The sequence below is a fragment of the Oryzias melastigma genome, linkage group LG5 (assembly GCF_002922805.2).
Source record: "Oryzias melastigma strain HK-1 linkage group LG5, ASM292280v2, whole genome shotgun sequence".
NCBI classification, from domain to species: domain Eukaryota; kingdom Metazoa; phylum Chordata; class Actinopteri; order Beloniformes; family Adrianichthyidae; genus Oryzias; species Oryzias melastigma.
In genome coordinates, this window is record NC_050516.1 from 2864180 (window position 1) to 2874705 (window position 10526).

The 10526-nt window shown below is 38.5% G+C and overlaps 1 long non-coding RNA gene across 1 annotated transcript in view; it reads left to right on the forward strand.

The window, feature by feature from the left end:
* The first annotated feature begins 235 nt into the window (after positions 1 to 235).
* LOC112144924 overlaps positions 236 to 10526 on the forward strand; it is a 38287-nt gene continuing 27996 nt past the window's right edge. Inside the window, exons 1-2 of the long non-coding RNA XR_002918993.2 lie at positions 236 to 1601; positions 2443 to 2559. This is a non-coding gene — a long non-coding RNA (uncharacterized LOC112144924). The remainder of the gene's footprint in view (positions 1602 to 2442; positions 2560 to 10526) is intronic.

Genomic DNA, 10526 nt, shown 5'->3' on the forward strand with positions numbered 1-10526 from the left:
ACAGGTTTGTCCATTTTTTTGCCCCCTGATACCCCGTGTCCACCCAAAAAGGCAGTTGAGACTAACATTTGAGAATCCCGTCACTGCAGGCTTCCAAATGTCATTCTTCCTTTGCTCATAAAGCCAACAAGAATGATGCAGTTCTCCAGTTCTGTGCTGAATCTATAGGAGTTTTCATGACAAAGTGGGTCAGTAAAACCTCTGTAACTGTTCTGTTGATTTATAGAAATCACTCTTTGCAATTTTTTTATTTTCTTTAGAAATTTTTGGAGAAATGTGTTCTGAAATGTTGTTTAACATTTGAAAATGTATTTTTTAGTTCTAATTTTGGTTGTGATCTTTAATGTTTTTGCTTTGAGCGATTTGTTGACAGGGTTTGGACTTCAGGGCCACCGTACCCCAAATATCCTGTAAATCTTTGCATCACCACAAGATTTGAAACCAGAGGAACATACTTTTGTATCTTTTGTTCCATATCCTGTGTGTTTTTGTAACTTTCTCTCACATATTTCAGATTCTTTAAGGGAAAGATTATTTTTTTTCTCTCCTATATTTTGTGTTTTTGCAACTTTCCCTCACATATTTCAGATTAAAAGAATAAAAAGTTGGTATCTTGCAACAAACATTTATAACAATGTTACAAAGCTGCAGTTATTTCAGGATAGAAGTGGGGCTGAGATGCATGGCTTCACCTCCTTCAACACCAGATAAAGAACTTGTGCACACACACATGCGCACACACAGTGGACAGAAAGGACTCACACTGAAGGGGAACAATGGATGGAGAGGGGACACCTGCTTGTCTGACAACCCCCCTTCCTCCTCCTCCTCTTCATCACACCAGCCTCTCAGCTATTAGGATTCAGTTCAGGGCTCTGCTCCGTCTCCGTGAGTGGGTCAGCCATGCGTGTCATGGTGAAATCCAGTGAATGATAATGAACTTAGTGAACGTGCGCGCAAGTGTGCGCAAAAGAGGAGGAGGAGGAGGAGGAGGAGAGGAGGAGGCTTGTTGAATCACTCCCTCCATCCTTCCATCCTATCTATCCATCCATCTGTCCCTCCTCCTCTTCCTCCTCCTCCTCCTCGTTGGTGGTGTGTCGGTGTTGGAGAGCTCTGACACACACGCGCGCACACACACCTCCGCCGATGTGTCACTACCCATTCCACCTGCCTCCTCCTGTCATTCCCCGCCTGGCGCTCCATCTAACCTCCACTCTTCCTCTCCATCCTCCAGCTTTCTCCTTTTTATTTGTTCAAACTCATGGCTCTCCTCCTCTCCACTCTTCCTCCGTGTCCTCCTCCACACCCCCTCCCCTTTACGCGCGGTGTGTCACCGCCGCCGACAAGAAAGAAAGAAAAGAAAAGAAAGAAAGAAAGAAAGAAAGAAAAATGCTCCTGTCGACACGTGAAAAGAGACAGCAGGAACGGAGTCCAAGAGGAGCAGAGGGAGCGGAGCGCGCGGCGATCCGCCTGATCCAAACGGGCCAGAGCCTTCCTTGATGGAATATCCCGGACGGTGGAAGGAGGGCAGAAGGAGAAACAGCGGAGGAGAAGGGGAGAGAAGATTAATAGGACAGAGAACGCGGGATTGCCTCGAGAGGGTACGGAGAAAAAAATAAAAACATCTCACACGCTCTTGCCAATCTTCTCTCTTATAACAACTTCAGTTCTTCTGTCCCTTCTGGCATTTTTCCTTTTCTTCATCTCTTTTCTCTTCAGCTGTCTCTCGCCTCCAAGTCCACAGGCTCTTCTGAATTTCTTTTTGACTAATTTTCTAGCCATGTTCAGACTCGGGCAAAGATGAGACTTTCTGTTCCATCCACATCTTCTATTTTTTGGTTCTAATTAATTCCCCTCAGTGCGCGCAGACGCTCCAAGAGTCTCATTTTTGACTTTTCTTTGCTTTAGGAGACAAATAATTTCGTGTATTTATGAACGTGGGCTGCGAATTTCTCTGTATTTATTATTTTAAAAAATGTGTTTTAATTATTCTAGTTTCTCAAAAATAACTTCCTTCTCAGTGCTGCTGTGCGCATTTTGCTATTCCAAAATGTTTCCAAAACCATCCAGACTAGTGAGCTATATTTGGAGCATTTGAGGCTTAAAATGAATTAAATAGTATCAATTGTTTATTTATAGAAGTCATTCTTCTGGATGAATTTGGATTTTGACAGAAGTGGAGTTACAAATAAGGTTTAGTTGGGTGCGTAAAACGCGCATGCAGTCTCCTGGGAACCAACGAGACACCTGTCAGAGCCTCTGTGCGTAGAAAGTCCACGAAAAATCCCCACTTTGCGCACTTTCTCAGCTACTTCTGCGTATTTATTTTTAATTTATCTGCTGCTGTTTGAACATTTCTCCCTGTCTCTCTTCTTTCTCGCCTTCCCGCCCAACCGCATCTCCCTCCTCCTCCTCCTCCTTCTTCTGCTGCGCTCCATCCAGTCCAGTCTCATTGTCCTCGCGCGCACACTTGGCTGCAGAGCGCGTGTGTGTCCGTGTGCATGTGAGGACGAAGCCTCATGAGCCGGTCATCCCTGCAGCTCCACTTCCCACTCTGAGGTGAGTTTGTCTTCACATTTATTTATTTTTAAAATAATAAAAAAAAAACTTGATTTTGAAATCTTTATTCTGATATTCAGATTGACCTGGTAAGACACATAAACCAATTGTGCATGTTGATCCGTGCACGTGCAAAAGCTGGGCTCAGTCTGTACGTGCTCTGGTTATGAATGACTGACCTGGAGATCCCAGCCAGCCTCCACAGCCTGCTTTGGCACTTTGCTTTTTTTCTTTTTCCATCCTTTCTGATGCTATCTGGAAAGCTCTGCCACAAACTGTGGATTCTCACGCGCCTACATTATGTGTTCAAGTCATCTCCTGTGTGTGTGTGTGTTTTTTTTTTTTTTTTCACGTCACACTTAGATTCCACGGCAGATTTGAACATTTCCCCAGTGGGGTTGGAGGGCGCACAGAAATAGATCTCATTCTAAATCAGGACAGAGAGCTCGACTCAGACAACTCCCTCCCTCCCTCTATTCCTCACTTCGGCAGAAACCAGCAGCTACAAAAAGAAACAAAATCAAATAAAAAATTTAAAGATTGCATGCAAATCTAACAAATGCAGAAACGCTTCATATCTCCTAAATCTGGAAGTTTCTGATTGGTGGAGATGACGAAACACCTGTGAACATCAGAGGTTTGGGAAGATTTATTCCAATTTTAGAAGGAAAATTCGGGGCATTGACAATTCTGTAGGGGTGTAACGATCAATCATCGATTAACAAGGTCGATCTGTCTGAGTCAAGTTGTTAATCGAATCGACCGAAACCACTGAAAAATTGTTTCAAAATTAATTATATCGATATTAACAAAAAACATTTGGATCAATCCATCATTAGAGTCTAAAGACATGTGGCCATACAGTGTGGCGTCATGTCCTAAAATGTATTATTTTGATGTGATTTAGGTCAGAGAATCGGATCGCTCAAAATGAACTGATATCAACTATGAATCGTAGCAGCAAACACAAATTTTGACATCGTTAAAATGAATCATTACACTCCTAGAATTCCAGGTCTGCTACAGATGAAGTTCTCAAGCCCACCTGTCTGTCTATATCTGGATGGCAGGCTCCTAGGAAGTTGAAGCTCCAGCCCACCGGCTGCCTCCAGCCTTCCTAGAGAGACAAAAGGACGGGATGACAGTGGGAAAAGAGGAAGAGGACAGCAGGGGGAGCAGGCAGAGGGAGCGCCTGTGTTCACATGTCAGACTGCGAGTCGGTGACAAGAATGTGAGAGATAAGTACGTGCAGGTTTGGGATGAGACGAGCTGGAAGGCTGGAAGGCAGCACCTGGCTGGAGAGGGAAAACAGAAGATAAGAAGGCGCAGAGAAAGTCCGGGTTATCCGAGGCTGATGAAGCCGCTAATATCTACCTACGATTAGAACGGGCATCACGACCCACTCCTCCTCTCCCTCTTCATTTTCTCTACGCTTTTTATTTGAAAAAGAGCCGGCAGCGAAGAACAAAAGAAGACATATTGCACGCAAACCTTCCTCTCTCTGCAGTCAGGAGGAGGAGGCGGAAAACGAGGTGGAGAAGGATAAGTATTAGCAAAGGCATGACCTACAAAGTGATTGTGGTAATCAAACTGAGAGACAGAATACTGTGTAGGTGATCCAATAATGTGAACTACAGGGCTCTAAAACAACTTTTTACATTCAAGAAAAGCTACAAAAAATCAACAAAAAGTGGGGCTTTATCTTTTCAAATGGAAAAACATTTGAATAAGAGGGTTTTTGTGCAGTCAAACATCCAAGTTTAAGATTTAAACCAGATTAATTCCCCATAAAACATTTTCTTTCACCATAACCACTACATTATAGTGATTTAGAAGATTTTATGCCATCTAGTGGCACAATCGTGATCTGCAACAAAAAAACAAAACATTACAAACATTAACTGTATAATGCTGACTTGAAAATGCGTGTTGAAGTGAGCACTTCCAATGAAAAGTCAGAGTAAAAATCTTGCGTTCGCGTGTCGCTATGCAAGATCTAAAGTCTTTATGTGCAAAACGCTCCGTAACTGAACATGCAACAACATTTAAACTTTGACCAATCAGGGACTTGGTAGTGACGTATGGATGGCGTCCCTTTCATTTCACGGAAGTGCAAACCTTTGAAAATTGATAATGGCGAAGAAATAAAGTCCACCAAGTCACGCCAAGTCTCTGATATATCAAAATAGATCTGTGAATGAAAAAAGCCTGGAGCAAGATTGGCGACATTTGCACCACTTTGACATTTCACACCAAACCTCTTCCAACTGTAGGTACATTTGCTAGTATCAGGTAGTAACTATCCAGTGTGAACACCGTATGCTAAAAGCGCATTCAATAACTCACTATTAGCACGTATGTGAACCCGTACCACATGCCTGGCTTTACGTAGTATAAGACATCCGGACTGAGCGAGTGTGAAATCACTCATAGAAAAAGCCTTATGACTGGCTTCAGTCGACATGATGGAGCCAGATGACGTTAGTAAGCAGTGATTGGTTCGAGTTAGTCTGAGTCAAAGTTTCCATGGCAACCTCTCTCTCCAATCAGGATTGAGCTTGTTGGAAGTCCCACCCCTAATACTTGAATGTGAATTCAGGAGATTCTGTCAAATATTTCAAATGTATAAAGTGCGGGCCTGTGGCAAAACATACTTTTGTTAAGACATCTGATTGACTGGTTTAGTAGCACAAAAGAAAAGCATAAATAGAATTAGGATTAGCAAGAATATTTTTAGAAAAAGGTAGCAGAGCAAGAATTGTTATTTTGACAAATATTATAACTGAGTAATAGCTGTTTATTTATCAGTAGAAGTCTGTGGGATTTTGGCTTTTTGGGACTGATGAGTATTTCCTGTAAGGAATGTAAGGGGGGGGAGGGGTCGCTCAGTCCAGTTCTCATATACAGTAAATTAATGCAAACTAAACATTTTAGTTTGTGGTTGGCGTTAAGGTGGAAATTTGTGCATAGCTTAGTCATATTTAAAAAGAAATCCTAAAAATGTTTAGCTTGAAACTCCTAATTGTTTCTTGGGGTTTTAGTTATCAAAAACCAAAAACTGCATTTAAAAATCTTTCAAACCCCATAAATTTGGGTCTAACTACCAGTATTTATATCTCCTGCCAGTAAGAATAGAAATGTACAACTACTTTCTAAGAAGTTGAAGATTCCTATTAGGGGTGTGCCAAAATATCGATATTGCGATATATCGCGATATTTAGTCCTGCGATCGATTCTCGATGGGTTCTCACCGAGTATCGATATTATATTTTCATTTAAAGAGGCTATAGCGCTGAGCGTCTGAGTCGCGCGCCGGAACTATGGGCGCACGCTGCGTCGGACTTTTAATAGCGATGCACGCGCTCATTCGGGAGAAGCTCCGGTGAGATTCAGGCTCTGTAGCGCGTGGGTGAAGCATGCCTACCTGTCAGCATTTATCATCCATCTGTAGGAGATCCAGCCGGTAAGAAGTGAGTTTGTCTGAGCGCTAGAATGTCAGCGATCTCTTACTTTCTGTTTGCTATGGGAACTGAGCGCGTGCTACGCAGTTGTCTGTGTATGCTTCAAGGAGCGTCGGAATTTTCGCTTTCATGCACTTCAATGTTTAACCTGCTGCTGTACGGTGTAACTTTGATAAATTTATAATGTGACGTTTTCAAACAATGTAATTACTTGTTGCTAATGTTAATTTTAAAGTAATTCTTAAATAAAAAAGCAGGATTTGATGTATGAACTTAAATTTAAATGTAATTAAACTAAAGTACATGAATTCACTGTAAAATTAGGGAGAATGCTAATTAATTGAAGCACTTAAAATTATATTTATTGCCATTATTATGTGTGTTTTAAGGTTTTTACCTATTGACTGCTGACTGACCAAATGGAAAAATGATAAAAATTGGAAAAATAATCTCAAGTAACAGTCTGAGTAAATCAGCCTTTATTTTTGGATGCTCAGCCCTTTTCAAGTGAGAGAAAAGTGCACGAAAAATTAGGTCAATTTTGAGAGAGGCTGTAAAACATTATATTCATCATCCTTTGGTGTGACGTTGTTTTGGAGGTAGATAGCTGTCACTACTTGACTTATTTAATATTTGTTCTGTTTACAACAATTCTGCACTAAGTAGTGTCACTGCTGATCATGTTTACTATTGTTAACATTGAATCTGACAGATAATTCCAATTTGGTTGTTGTCAATGTTTGTCAAAGACATAGTATTACTGATTTCAACAATTTTGCACAAAAGTGTGTATAATTTGTTGCACAAAATAAGAAAAGTTGTTTAGTATGATTGTGTTTAAGGTAAAAAAGACAAATGGGGATATATTTCACCCCAAAAACATGTTCTATATAATGGTAGTTATTAGAGAGGATTTTTACCAATTATCGCAGTATCGCGATATTATCGATATCGTGAGCCATGTATCGCGTATCGTATCGTATCGTGAGGTACCCAGTGATTCCCAGCCCTAATTCCTATACATTGTGAAGGATCATAAATTTAAAAAAAATTCAAACACATCGGCAAAAGTTCTGAAAGTTCCTTGATTGTGAGACGTACTAAAATTAGCATTGGAGTTCAATGTGAGACATAATTTTACATAGCATGTCTATCTAATCTTAATCTGCACCAGTTCCTCTGAAGCTGCAATACTATCTAAATCTGGATATCAGTTTTAGGTTTTTTGTTGTACTAATTTGATCAACCCTCAAGAATTTTACAAGCAAAAAAATGACTCTTACTAAGTTTGTGTTACTTTAAAAACTGATGAATTTGAATGCCAGGAATGTCTGTCAAAGCCTTTGTTTTCAACCAAGAGCAGAATTATTTGAATAGTTTTTGCTAGTAAGGTAAAATTGGTAAACGGTCATGTGTGTGGTGATTGCTGCAGCTATTGGCCAGAAATCACGAGGGAGGGGTAACAAAACAACCATGGTGGTGCACACAGGGTTGCACTTGTTTTTTAATATTACCCTGATATAGTTCAAATATCTTCTTCTGGTAAAGAGAGGTGCTCTGCATGGTGTAACTTGCATGCTAGCAGCAGTTTGCTAGCAGCGGCATGGTAGCAGCAGTGCTGCTACGGAAATGAGAGGATTGTTAATTTCCCCTGATAACAGGCTAAAATAGCTTATTTTCAAAATGTCTGACAGTGCTTGTATTTGGGCTGGATTAACATTTTAACACCAGAGCTTTAGCTCCGGTGTTGAAATCCTTTCAACTACTGTAAGCCATTTACGCAATTAACGGGATTCCAGCAGATTCTGAAGCGGAGAAAAGCAGCCTTGAACTGATATGCAACACGTTACAGTCGTTAAGTGTTTATAAAATCAGCGTAGAACAGCTGAGTTTTTTTCACGAAAAAGGTAAAGAGTTAAGGTGATTCATGGAGCGTGTGTTATTTAATTGTCGGAGGTGACTATTTTTTGGTATTAAAGGTCTAAGGAGATTCTGAATTCACACAGAAGTCAACTGCACAGAAAGGGTAATACGACTACCTATTTCAATCCAAACCAAAGTTTACACAGTAGTCTAGGCTATGTTTACACCTACAAACTTGGTGTGATAAAACATGAGAAACAAACTGATTTGTTTTTACTGAACCAAGCGAAAGTGGTTTATAACTTACAGGTTCATTTTTCAATTGGCATCCTTGAAAAGTATGAAACTACTTTGTAATAGATTTTAACAAGATTTTTAACATAATGAAGTAAATAAAAACAGAATTTTAGACTTTGTCTAGAAGTAGCTTACAATTTTCAGTCTACATGTTTTGTTTTTTTCAAATTGGCAGTCTAAAACTAGTTAACAACAGTTGCATCCATAACACTTTTTTGTCCTTGGGTGATAAATATGTGGACCTTTTTGTGACTCATTATCAAAGATAGCAACTATTTTTACACTTTTGTTTATACTGTCAATGAACAGCTCTTAGTTTGAGGCGGCCTCTGCTTCTCAGGGATGTGGGAGGGGCTGAGTCACAAACTGCAGCTTGTTGAGAAAAATTCAAACAATACTTGTTTCACAGCTACAGTGTAATATTCTTGAATAACAAGGAAAAGTTGTTGCTATGAGTTAAGAAGTTCTGAGAAAATAAAACAGAGGAGTGTAATTAATAAATGTCTGCACTCCTAATAAACTATTATCACTTTCATCATTGTGTGTTGGATTGCAATGGAATACATGTAAATTTTAATTGTATAATTATAATAACTGTTTTCCAAGTGTCAACTAAAAATAATATAATTTATATTGTGTAAGTCTAAGATTACATTCCGCTGAATATGTTCTGTCCCTAAACCAATCAAGAAACTCTGAATCAATTAGGAATCATTATCAATGAATGTTAACATCAAGAAAAGATTGATATAATAACATGTGAATACGTTTGTGAAATACAATGCTGGAATATAAATCTGAGGTGATTGGCCGTTTTTAAATGGGATTAAATTAGAAAAAAAATGGGAAGAAAATGTGTACATGGTTTTTAAATCAGGTGTATGTTGAAGAATGTGTGGAAAAAATGTATTAAATTCCGTCACTACTCCAGACCATAGTGTTCTACTGTCTAGTGTCCTGGATTTTAGCGTAATTCAGACATTTGTTTTTAACCCTATATAAACAATCATGTCATATTTAACACACACATGAGACCACTATCTTATCAGGATGATTCAATTTTTCCTTTAAAACTGCATTATATATAACTCGGTCAATGTTTTCTGCCCTGTAGCGCATTATGATACCACTAGAGGCAGTAGAAGAGCTTTTCCTGCTCATTTCAAAATGGCTGCCTCCATGAACACATTTTAACAGGAAAAGTTTGGCTAATTTTCAAAACTTTATGTTGATTATAACTCATCTATTTTTGTACCTTTCAAATGACTACTTGCTATATTGAAATAATGCAAAAATTATTTATAATTAATCATTTATAAAAGAAGTCACACAATGTTAAAAAATCTGTTTCAAATTTAAGATGGTGGGTAAATAAGGTGTTTTTTCCCCTGAACACTTATGTCAGAATATTATTGTGAGTAACAACTTCACATATCACCCTCACTATAAGTCTCATTAAAAAAGTGATATTGCAACATTTTTTTGTGGATTAAAAAACATCTTAATTTAAAAAACAAAATAATTTTCTGTTAATTATTTAATGTAAAGGGCTTTCAATGATTAACAGTACGACGTCCCCCATTTCCCATTAAAAACTATGAATCCACTGTGTTCTGATGATGAAAACCTAAGTGAAAAAAGAAACCATTTGTCATTCCTCATTGCAAAATCCAAAAACATTAAAACAGTGGCCTTATGACAGAGTGTCCACCTTGATACCGGAAGATAGTGAGTTCAAATCCAGACCAATTTACTTTGCTTCAATGTAAATGATAGCAGGGCACCAACGTGATAAGTTATGCCAAACTATTTATGGAAAAATATTCGGTGTGACAAATAACTTCTTTTTTTTAAGTTAAGTCTTTGTTTTCTTTTTTCAGTGTGGATAAAATAGGAAAATACATTTAAAGAATTTTTTTTTTTTTTTACAAACATGGTCTATATTTACCAATCTCGTGAGCATTGCAGTGTTTTTTTGCAGAGACTTCTGGGAAACTTTCAAGGCACTAACACTGTCTGAATTCCTTTACTACTCACTAATGGCACACTATTTAGTGTGTTGGACGTTTTGTAGAGCTCTCCAAATCTACAATTCTAAAATCGAGTGCCCAAAAAATTTCCCAGAAGTCTCTGCTAAAAACCATCGGTGCTCACCAGATTTGGGAATATGGACCTCAATGCATTTGAATAATTTTTGTGAAGAAAAAGAACATCCAATGTATTTTTAAAAAATAAAGCATAAATGTTTTCATCATCAGAACACAGTCAATTTATAAATAGTTGTATTGATTAGGTTTTCACTTTGTGAAATCAGTGACGTCATATTTTTTTTTTTTTTTTTTTTTT